The 10,000-nt window shown below is 55.2% G+C and overlaps 2 non-coding genes and 1 pseudogene across 2 annotated transcripts; all 3 read right to left on the bottom strand.

Annotated features, from left to right (window-relative positions):
* LOC124587203 overlaps positions 1–2,750 on the bottom strand; it is a 6,181-nt pseudogene extending 3,431 nt beyond the window's left edge.
* A 188-nt stretch (positions 2,751–2,938) lies between these two features.
* Positions 2,939–3,093, bottom strand: LOC124587205. The gene has a single exon (XR_006975339.1). It is a non-coding gene; the product is annotated as a 5.8S ribosomal RNA (ribosomal RNA).
* A 351-nt stretch (positions 3,094–3,444) lies between these two features.
* Positions 3,445–5,354, bottom strand: LOC124587196. The gene has a single exon (XR_006975335.1). It is a non-coding gene; the product is annotated as a small subunit ribosomal RNA (ribosomal RNA).
* Positions 5,355–10,000: the final 4,646 nt, after the last annotated feature.

Here is a 10,000-nt window from a genome sequence, read left to right as displayed (position 1 = left end):
AGACAGTCGGATTCCCCCAGTCCGTGCCAGTTCTGAGTTGATCGTTGAATGGCGGCCGAAGAGAATCCGCGCACCCGCGCGCCCCCGGAGGAGCACGCTAAGGCGGACGCGGCCTCGCAGCAAGGAAGATCCGTGGGAGGCCAAGGCACGGGACCGAGCTCGGATCCTGCACGCAGGTTGAAGCACCGGGGCGCGAACGCCGCGCAGGCGCGCGCATCCTGCACCGCCGGCCAGCACGAGGCCAACCAACGGCGAGAGCAGACCACGCCCGCGCTAAACGCCCGCACTTACCGGCACCCCTACGGCACTCACCTCGCCCAGGCCCGGCACGTTAGCGCTGACCCACTTCCCGACCAAGCCCGACACGCCCCGATCCTCAGAGCCAATCCTTATCCCGAAGTTACGGATCCAATTTGCCGACTTCCCTTACCTACATTATTCTATCGACTAGAGGCTCTTCACCTTGGAGACCTGCTGCGGATATGGGTACGAACCGGCGCGACACCTCCACGTGGCCCTCTCCCGGATTTTCAAGGTCCGAGGGGAAGATCGGGACACCGCCGCAACTGCGGTGCTCTTCGCGTTCCAAACCCTATCTCCCTGCTAGAGGATTCCAGGGAACTCGAACGCTCATGCAGAAAAGAAAACTCTTCCCCGATCTCCCGACGGCGTCTCCGGGTCCTTTTGGGTTACCCCGACGAGCATCTCTAAAAGAGGGGCCCGACTTGTATCGGTTCCGCTGCCGGGTTCCGGAATAGGAACCGGATTCCCTTTCGCCCAACGGGGGCCAGCACAAAGTGCATCATGCTATGACGGCCCCCATCAACATCGGATTTCTCCTAGGGCTTAGGATCGACTGACTCGTGTGCAACGGCTGTTCACACGAAACCCTTCTCCGCGTCAGCCCTCCAGGGCCTCGCTGGAGTATTTGCTACTACCACCAAGATCTGCACCGACGGCGGCTCCAGGCAGGCTCACGCCCAGACCCTTCTGCGCCCACCGCCGCGACCCTCCTACTCGTCAGGGCTTCGCGGCCGGCCGCAAGGACCGGCCATGACTGCCAGACTGACGGCCGAGTATAGGCACGACGCTTCAGCGCCATCCATTTTCAGGGCTAGTTGCTTCGGCAGGTGAGTTGTTACACACTCCTTAGCGGATTCCGACTTCCATGGCCACCGTCCTGCTGTCTTAAGCAACCAACGCCTTTCATGGTTTCCCATGAGCGTCGATTCGGGCGCCTTAACTCGGCGTTTGGTTCATCCCACAGCGCCAGTTCTGCTTACCAAAAGTGGCCCACTTGGCACTCCGATCCGAGTCGTTTGCTCGCGGCTTCAGCATATCAAGCAAGCCGGAGATCTCACCCATTTAAAGTTTGAGAATAGGTTGAGGTCGTTTCGGCCCCAAGGCCTCTAATCATTCGCTTTACCGGATGAGACTCGTACGAGCACCAGCTATCCTGAGGGAAACTTCGGAGGGAACCAGCTACTAGATGGTTCGATTAGTCTTTCGCCCCTATACCCAGCTCCGACGATCGATTTGCACGTCAGAATCGCTACGGACCTCCATCAGGGTTTCCCCTGACTTCGTCCTGGCCAGGCATAGTTCACCATCTTTCGGGTCCCAACGTGTACGCTCTAGGTGCGCCTCACCTCGCAATGAGGACGAGACGCCCCGGGAGTGCGGAGGCCGCCGCCCCGTGAAGGGCGGGGAAGCCCCATCCTCCCTCGGCCCGCGCAAGGCGAGACCTTCACTTTCATTACGCCTTTAGGTTTCGTACAGCCCAATGACTCGCGCACATGTTAGACTCCTTGGTCCGTGTTTCAAGACGGGTCGTGAAATTGTCCAAAGCTGAAGCGCCGCTGACGGGAGCGATTATTCCGCCCGAGAGCATCCCGAGCCAACAGCGGCGCGGGTCCGGGGCCGGGCCAGGTAGGTCCGTCATCCGGGAAGAACCGCGCGCGCTTGCCGGGAGCCCGAGCGCCCAAAGGGGCGAATCGACTCCTCCAGATATACCGCCGGGCAGCCAGCCAGGACACCGGGGCTCTGCCCAACAGACGCGAACCGAGGCCCGCGGAAGGACAGGCTGCGCACCCGGGCCGTAGGCCGGCACCCAGCGGGTCGCGACGTCCTACTAGGGGAGAAGTGCGGCCCACCGCACACCGGAACGGCCCCACCCCGCGGCGAGTGGAAAGGCAACCGGACACGACCCCGCCGCGGATTGCTCCGCGCGGGCGGCCGGCCCCATCTGCCGAGGGCGGAGGCCTGTGGCCGGATGGGCGTGAATCTCACCCGTTCGACCTTTCGGACTTCTCACGTTTACCCCAGAACGGTTTCACGTACTTTTGAACTCTCTCTTCAAAGTTCTTTTCAACTTTCCCTCACGGTACTTGTTCGCTATCGGTCTCGTGGTCATATTTAGTCTCAGATGGAGTTTACCACCCACTTGGAGCTGCACTCTCAAGCAACCCGACTCGAAGGAGAGGTCCCGCCGACGCTCGCACCGGCCGCTACGGGCCTGGCACCCTCTACGGGCCGTGGCCTCATTCAAGTTGGACTTGGGCTCGGCGCGAGGCGTCGGGGTAGTGGACCCTCCCAAACACCACATGCCACGACAGGCGGCAGCCTGCGGGGTTCGGTGCTGGACTCTTCCCTGTTCGCTCGCCGCTACTGGGGGAATCCTTGTTAGTTTCTTTTCCTCCGCTTAGTAATATGCTTAAATTCAGCGGGTAGTCTCGCCTGCTCTGAGGTCGTTGTACGAGGTGTCGCACGCCACACCGCCAGCCGGCTGTGCACGCTACCGAGTAAGTACCGGTATGCGAACCGCCAGGCGACGGGCGCGCATCGCACGTTTCAGGAGGCGCGGCCGGCCCCACAGGCGGCCGCGACGCTCCCAGGTCTGCGAAGCGGGGCAAACGCCGCGCGCTTCAGTATACGTAGCCGACCCTCAGCCAGACGTGGCCCGGGAACGGAATCCATGGACCGCAATGTGCGTTCGAAACGTCGATGTTCATGTGTCCTGCAGTTCACATGTCGACGCGCAATTTGCTGCGTTCTTCATCGACCCACGAGCCGAGTGATCCACCGTCCTGGGTGATCTTTTCTTAGTTTCCACTGTCTCTTTCAAGACAGTTGCATAGGCGGGACGTAGGCGTGTGGCGGCCCCTGTTCAAGCGTTCTGTGTCCAACGGCCTCACGGCCGATGGGCGTCGTACGGCTCCACACCGGAGCGGACAGGCAGTCGGGCGAAAGTCATTCAAAACCGGCGCCAGGCGCCAGGTGCCGCAGGCCAGCCGCTCCAGCGCTTCAGCGCTCGTACCACACAACATTGGCGTTAGTTTTGAGAAGCACGCGTGGTTCCGCACGCGGCGCACGGCTACTGCGAGCCGTACAGGTAGCGTGTTGCGCGACACGACACGCACATCGAACGACATGCAGTCTAGTCGGTAATGATCCTTCCGCAGGTTCACCTACGGAAACCTTGTTACGACTTTTACTTCCTCTAAATGATCAAGTTTGGTCATCTTTCCGGTAGCATCGGCAACGACAGAGTCAATGCCGCGTACCAGTCCGAAGACCTCACTAAATCATTCAATCGGTAGTAGCGACGGGCGGTGTGTACAAAGGGCAGGGACGTAATCAACGCGAGCTTAAGACTCGCGCTTACTGGGAATTCCTCGTTCATGGGGAACAATTGCAAGCCCCAATCCCTAGCACGAAGGAGGTTCAGCGGGTTACCCCGACCTTTCGGCCTAGGAAGACACGCTGATTCCTTCAGTGTAGCGCGCGTGCGGCCCAGAACATCTAAGGGCATCACAGACCTGTTATTGCTCAATCTCGTGCGGCTAGAAGCCGCCTGTCCCTCTAAGAAGAAAAGTAATCGCTGACAGCACGAAGGATGTCACGCGACTAGTTAGCAGGCTAGAGTCTCGTTCGTTATCGGAATTAACCAGACAAATCGCTCCACCAACTAAGAACGGCCATGCACCACCACCCACCGAATCAAGAAAGAGCTATCAATCTGTCAATCCTTCCGGTGTCCGGGCCTGGTGAGGTTTCCCGTGTTGAGTCAAATTAAGCCGCAGGCTCCACTCCTGGTGGTGCCCTTCCGTCAATTCCTTTAAGTTTCAGCTTTGCAACCATACTTCCCCCGGAACCCAAAAGCTTTGGTTTCCCGGAGGCTGCCCGCCGAGTCATCGGAGGAACTGCGGCGGATCGCTGGCTGGCATCGTTTATGGTTAGAACTAGGGCGGTATCTGATCGCCTTCGAACCTCTAACTTTCGTTCTTGATTAATGAAAACATACTTGGCAAATGCTTTCGCTTCTGTTCGTCTTGCGACGATCCAAGAATTTCACCTCTAACGTCGCAATACGAATGCCCCCGCCTGTCCCTATTAATCATTACCTCGGGTTCCGAAAACCAACAAAATAGAACCGAGGTCCTATTCCATTATTCCATGCACACAGTATTCAGGCGGGCTTGCCTGCTTTAAGCACTCTAATTTGTTCAAAGTAAACGTGCCGGCCCACCGAGACACTCACTCAAGAGCACCCTGGTAGGATTGCAACGGGGTCCGCCTCGGGACGCACGAGCACGCACGAGGCGCGTCGCACGCCTTCGGCTCGCCCCACCGGCAGGACGTCCCACGATACATGCCAGTTAAACACCGACGGGCGGTGAACCAACAGCGTGGGACACAAATCCAACTACGAGCTTTTTAACCGCAACAACTTTAATATACGCTATTGGAGCTGGAATTACCGCGGCTGCTGGCACCAGACTTGCCCTCCAATAGATACTCGTTAAAGGATTTAAAGTGTACTCATTCCGATTACGGGGCCTCGGATGAGTCCCGTATCGTTATTTTTCGTCACTACCTCCCCGTGCCGGGAGTGGGTAATTTGCGCGCCTGCTGCCTTCCTTGGATGTGGTAGCCGTTTCTCAGGCTCCCTCTCCGGAATCGAACCCTGATTCCCCGTTACCCGTTACAACCATGGTAGGCGCAGAACCTACCATCGACAGTTGATAAGGCAGACATTTGAAAGATGCGTCGCCGGTACGAGGACCGTGCGATCAGCCCAAAGTTATTCAGAGTCACCAAGGCAAACGGACCGGACGAGCCGACCGATTGGTTTTGATCTAATAAAAGCGTCCCTTCCATCTCTGGTCGGGACTCTGTTTGCATGTATTAGCTCTAGAATTACCACAGTTATCCAAGTAACGTGGGTACGATCTAAGGAACCATAACTGATTTAATGAGCCATTCGCGGTTTCACCTTAATGCGGCTTGTACTGAGACATGCATGGCTTAATCTTTGAGACAAGCATATGACTACTGGCAGGATCAACCAGGGAGCTGCGTCAACTAGAGCTGAGCAGCCGGCCGCCCGGGAGTGTGTCCCGGGGGCCCGCGCGAACACGCAAGCGTCCGCTCAATTATTCTGCAAACAGGAGGAGGCTGAGCTCCCCTGCACAATACACCTCGAAACCCTCTCAGGTCCCGGCGGCGCGCAGCGCCGTCCTAAGTACTTGGTCGGGTTCGAGAGAGGCGCAATCGCCCGGAGTTTGGCGAGTAGACGCTTTAGGTGCGACCACCCGTGCTCCCAACTGAGCTTGCCGCTGCCGACAGAGGCCCGGGAGCGTGCTGTCGTGGCATTGCCGGCGGGAGACAACACGCGCCACCTACGGTGACCGGCAGCTCCAACGCCAGCGCCACAGAAGGACAAAAGCCCCACTTGGGTGCCGAAGCGAACTCTCCCAGCACAGCGCACGCGCCAACACGTCCGCACAGCTGCGATACAAACCACCTGCGAGAACCGCAGAGGCGACCGAGCAGCAGACGGCGTCGCGGCGCCGAGCGCCGGGCGGCGGCGCATCCTCAGCGCACACAGTCCTCAATCGGACCAGCACACTGCAGATGTCCACCGCGCTTCGCACCGGGCCCGCGAGGACCTACTTTGGCCGCACGGCGCCGCGTGCAGGGTGCGCCGGCGCGCAGCTGCGCCGCCTGCCGCCTCCGTCGGCCGGCGCGCCTGCCACTGGCCGCCCCCACCAGCCGGCTGTAGCGCGTGCGCCCACGCACCGCGCGGCCAGCACGCCGGGAGGCCCCCCCTCACCGGCCGGGGACGGTCCCACCCAGCCACCGCCGCGTATCGCTTCACACCCAGATGCCATTCACGTTCGTGGGCATGGTGGGTATCGCTGGAACAACCGGTTGGTAGCTCAACCGATCGTCGCCATCACTGATTCACCTCTAGCGAGAACAACCGCACCACAACGGTTTACCAGTTGTTCATTTGCATAACGTCACCAGCAAACGTAGGCGTCCATCGCCATTTGCAAATTCAACGATTGTTGCATGCCTGTGTCAGGTGTCACGACACACTATGTCTGCCCACATACACGCAACAACATGTGCACGCTTCGCGAACACGTGGAAGGTGGCCCCCGTACGTATGCGATGTCCATTGCGCGAACGACTGTCAACCGGCCTCTGTCGCATGTCGCAGATGTGGAACGCAGTGCACCATGCTATCACGGTGTGTGAGAAGAGACGACTACGTCTGACAACACGCGCCACTACATCAACAGACGGCTCATGCTGATCGCCATCCAGGGCATACCACACTGCAATCCAGCTCTTATAGGGAGACGACACGTAGCTGAGTGCACAACATTTGGACCGCATGGTTCGCCGTTGTTGGCGCAGTCGTTGTACGGTCACATGTACCACGATGTATCATTCAGTACATGAGGACCAATGTGCAGTACAGTGTGTGATTTGGACGTACAACATCAGCGGACAGTTGACACAGGCCGTACCACAGCGTAGGCTAAGTGCTTCGCACATGCGAATGCCAATGAACAACTGCAAATGCCAATGAACAACTGCAAAGGGCATTGAGCATGTACGTCCTGCTGCCATCCACATTACAGTGTATAGCTGCAAGGTGTTTAACATGAAGCGATACACTGGGGACCGGGCAGTGCGAGTAGCAAACTATATTGCGGGGGTTGCAGTTAGGCAACACTACACTAATTTAACGCGTCGTATGACAATTACAGAGCAGGTTAAGGCCCAACGTGTGTTGGGTTAAGGCCCAACGTGTGTTGGGTTAAGGCCCAACGTGTGTTGGGTTAAGGCCCAACGTGTGTTGGGTTAAGGCCCAACGTGTGTTGGGTTAAGGCCCAACGTGTGTTGGGTTAAGGCCCAACGTGTGTTGGGTTAAGGCCCAACGTGTGTTGGGTTAAGGCCCAACGTGTGTTGGGTTAAGGCCCAACGTGTGTTGGGTTAAGGCCCAACGTGTGTTGGGTTAAGGCCCAACGTGTGTTGGGTTAAGGCCCAACGTGTGTTGGGTTACGTTAAGGGGCAATGTGGGTTACGTTAAGGGGCAATGTGGGTTACGTTACGGCGCAATATAGGTTACGTTACGGCGCAATATAGGTTACGTTAAGGCGCAATATCGGTTACGTTAAGGCGCAATACAGGTTACGTTAAGGCGCAATACAGGTTACGTTAAGGCGCAATACAGGTTACGTTAAGGCGCAATACAGGTTACGTTAAGGCGCAATACAGGTTACGTTAAGGCGCAATACAGGTTACGTTAAGGCGCAATACAGGTTACGTTAAGGCGCAATACAGGTTACGTTAAGGCGCAATGCAGGTTACGTTAAGGCGCAATGCAGGTTACGTTAAGGCGCAATACAGGTTACGTTAAGGCGCAATACAGGTTACGTTAAGGCGCAATACAGGTTACGTTAAGGCGCAATACAGGTTACGTTAAGGCGCAATACAGGTTACGTTAAGGCGCAATACAGGTTACGTTAAGGCGCAATACAGGTTACGTTAAGGCGCAATACAGGTTACGTTAAGGCGCAATACAGGTTACGTTAAGGCGCAATACAGGTTACGTTAAGGCGCAATACAGGTTACGTTAAGGCGCAATACAGGTTACGTTAAGGCGCAATACAGGTTACGTTAAGGCGCAATACAGGTTACGTTAAGGCGCAATACAGGTTACGTTAAGGCGCAATACAGGTTACGTTAAGGCGCAATACAGGTTACGTTAAGGCGCAATACAGGTTAGGTTAAGGCGCAATACAGGTTAGGTTAAGGTACGACATAGGTTAGGTTAAGGTACGACATAGGTTAGGTTAAGGTACGACATAGGTTAGGTTAAGGTACGACATAGGTTAGGTTAAGGTACGACATAGGTTAGGTTAAGGTACGACATAGGTTAGGTTAAGGTACGACATAGGTTAGGTTAAGGTACGACATAGGTTAGGTTAAGGTACGACATAGGTTAGGTTAAGGTACGACATAGGTTAGGTTAAGGTACGACATAGGTTAGGTTAAGGTACGACATAGGTTAGGTTAAGGTACGACATAGGTTAGGTTAAGGTACGACATAGGTTAGGTTAAGGTACGACATAGGTTAGGTTAAGGTACGACATAGGTTAGGTTAAGGTACGACATAGGTTAGGTTAAGGTACGACATAGGTTAGGTTAAGGTACGACATAGGTTAGGTTAAGGTACGACATAGGTTAGGTTAAGGTACGACATAGGTTAGGTTAAGGTACGACATAGGTTAGGTTAAGGTACGACATAGGTTAGGTTAAGGTACGACATAGGTTAGGTTAAGGTACGACATAGGTTAGGTTAAGGTACGACATAGGTTAGGTTAAGGTACGACATAGGTTAGGTTAAGGTACGACATAGGTTAGGTTAAGGTACGACATAGGTTAGGTTAAGGTACGACATAGGTTAGGTTAAGGTACGACATAGGTTAGGTTAAGGTACGACATAGGTTAGGTTAAGGTACGACATAGGTTAGGTTAAGGTACGACATAGGTTAGGTTACGGTACGACATAGGTTAGGTTACGGTACGACATAGGTTAGGTTACGGTACGACATAGGTTAGGTTACGGTACGACATAGGTTAGGTTACGGTACGACATAGGTTAGGTTACGGTACGACATAGGTTAGGTTACGGTACGACATAGGTTAGGTTACGGTACGACATAGGTTAGGTTACGGTACGACATAGGTTAGGTTACGGTACGACATAGGTTAGGTTACGGTACGATATAGGTTAGGTTACGGTACGATATAGGTTAGGTTAAGGTACACATTGTTGTAAGGAAAGGTTTAATGGGGGGCGGGGCGGGGCGGCCGGTTTGTTGATTGTGATTATAGTAAGTGGATGCCTGCGGCATCATCTGATTTGCCACGTCAGGATGCACCTTTGGCTCATGACAGGCGGCGCTCTCATTCCATGCTTGTGGCAGACCTGTGTCTTTCATTCCTGCCATTGTTTGTGTGCTGTGAGAGGAGGCAGTATTGTGATGTTGGGTGCACCCCTGTGTAGGACATGTGTGGGTGTTGGTGGCTTGGCTGAGCAATGGTGGTTGTCGGGTGGGTGGGATATTCTGTTTTCTGAGTGGACCTCCCAGTCTGGTTATGACAGTGTGGATTGTCTAATGTGGCGGAGAGGATGCACTGGGTGTTGTTCCATGCTGGTGCTTACATATTGTCTGTGTGCGTGTTACAGGCAGAGAGTAGTGCGTGATAAGGGTGTGTGGCTGACGTGTGGTTGTGATTGTGAGCAGAGTCTTTCAGCATGTATACGGACAGTTGTATACATTATCTGTATTCTGATGGCTCTATCTATTACTAATCAGCGCCGTGTATACGTTTAATCCGGTTCCAGTCGAAACTGTTGTATCTCTGTACATTAGTGACACGGCGAGCCCGCTATGTAGTTACTCGTCTCGGCAGCTTCCACCGGTGTATGGCAAATGATTATAAGGAATCAGTCTAGTCGTCAATACCGATGGTGTGACGTCACATGTCTGGGGTGGGGGACGCTGCGCCCTTCCGGTGGGTCATGGCCTAGAAAGACTCTTCCCACGCAGGGGGGCGTGGACTGTCATTGACTCTTCCAGGTAATATACTTGCCGTACGTTCTTGCGACTGCGAGTGCAACGCTCACCGGTAC

The sequence above is a fragment of the Schistocerca americana genome, unplaced genomic scaffold (genome assembly GCF_021461395.2).
Source record: "Schistocerca americana isolate TAMUIC-IGC-003095 unplaced genomic scaffold, iqSchAmer2.1 HiC_scaffold_588, whole genome shotgun sequence".
NCBI classification, from domain to species: Eukaryota; Metazoa; Arthropoda; class Insecta; order Orthoptera; family Acrididae; genus Schistocerca; species Schistocerca americana.
This window is presented reverse-complemented; position numbering and strand designations above follow the sequence as displayed.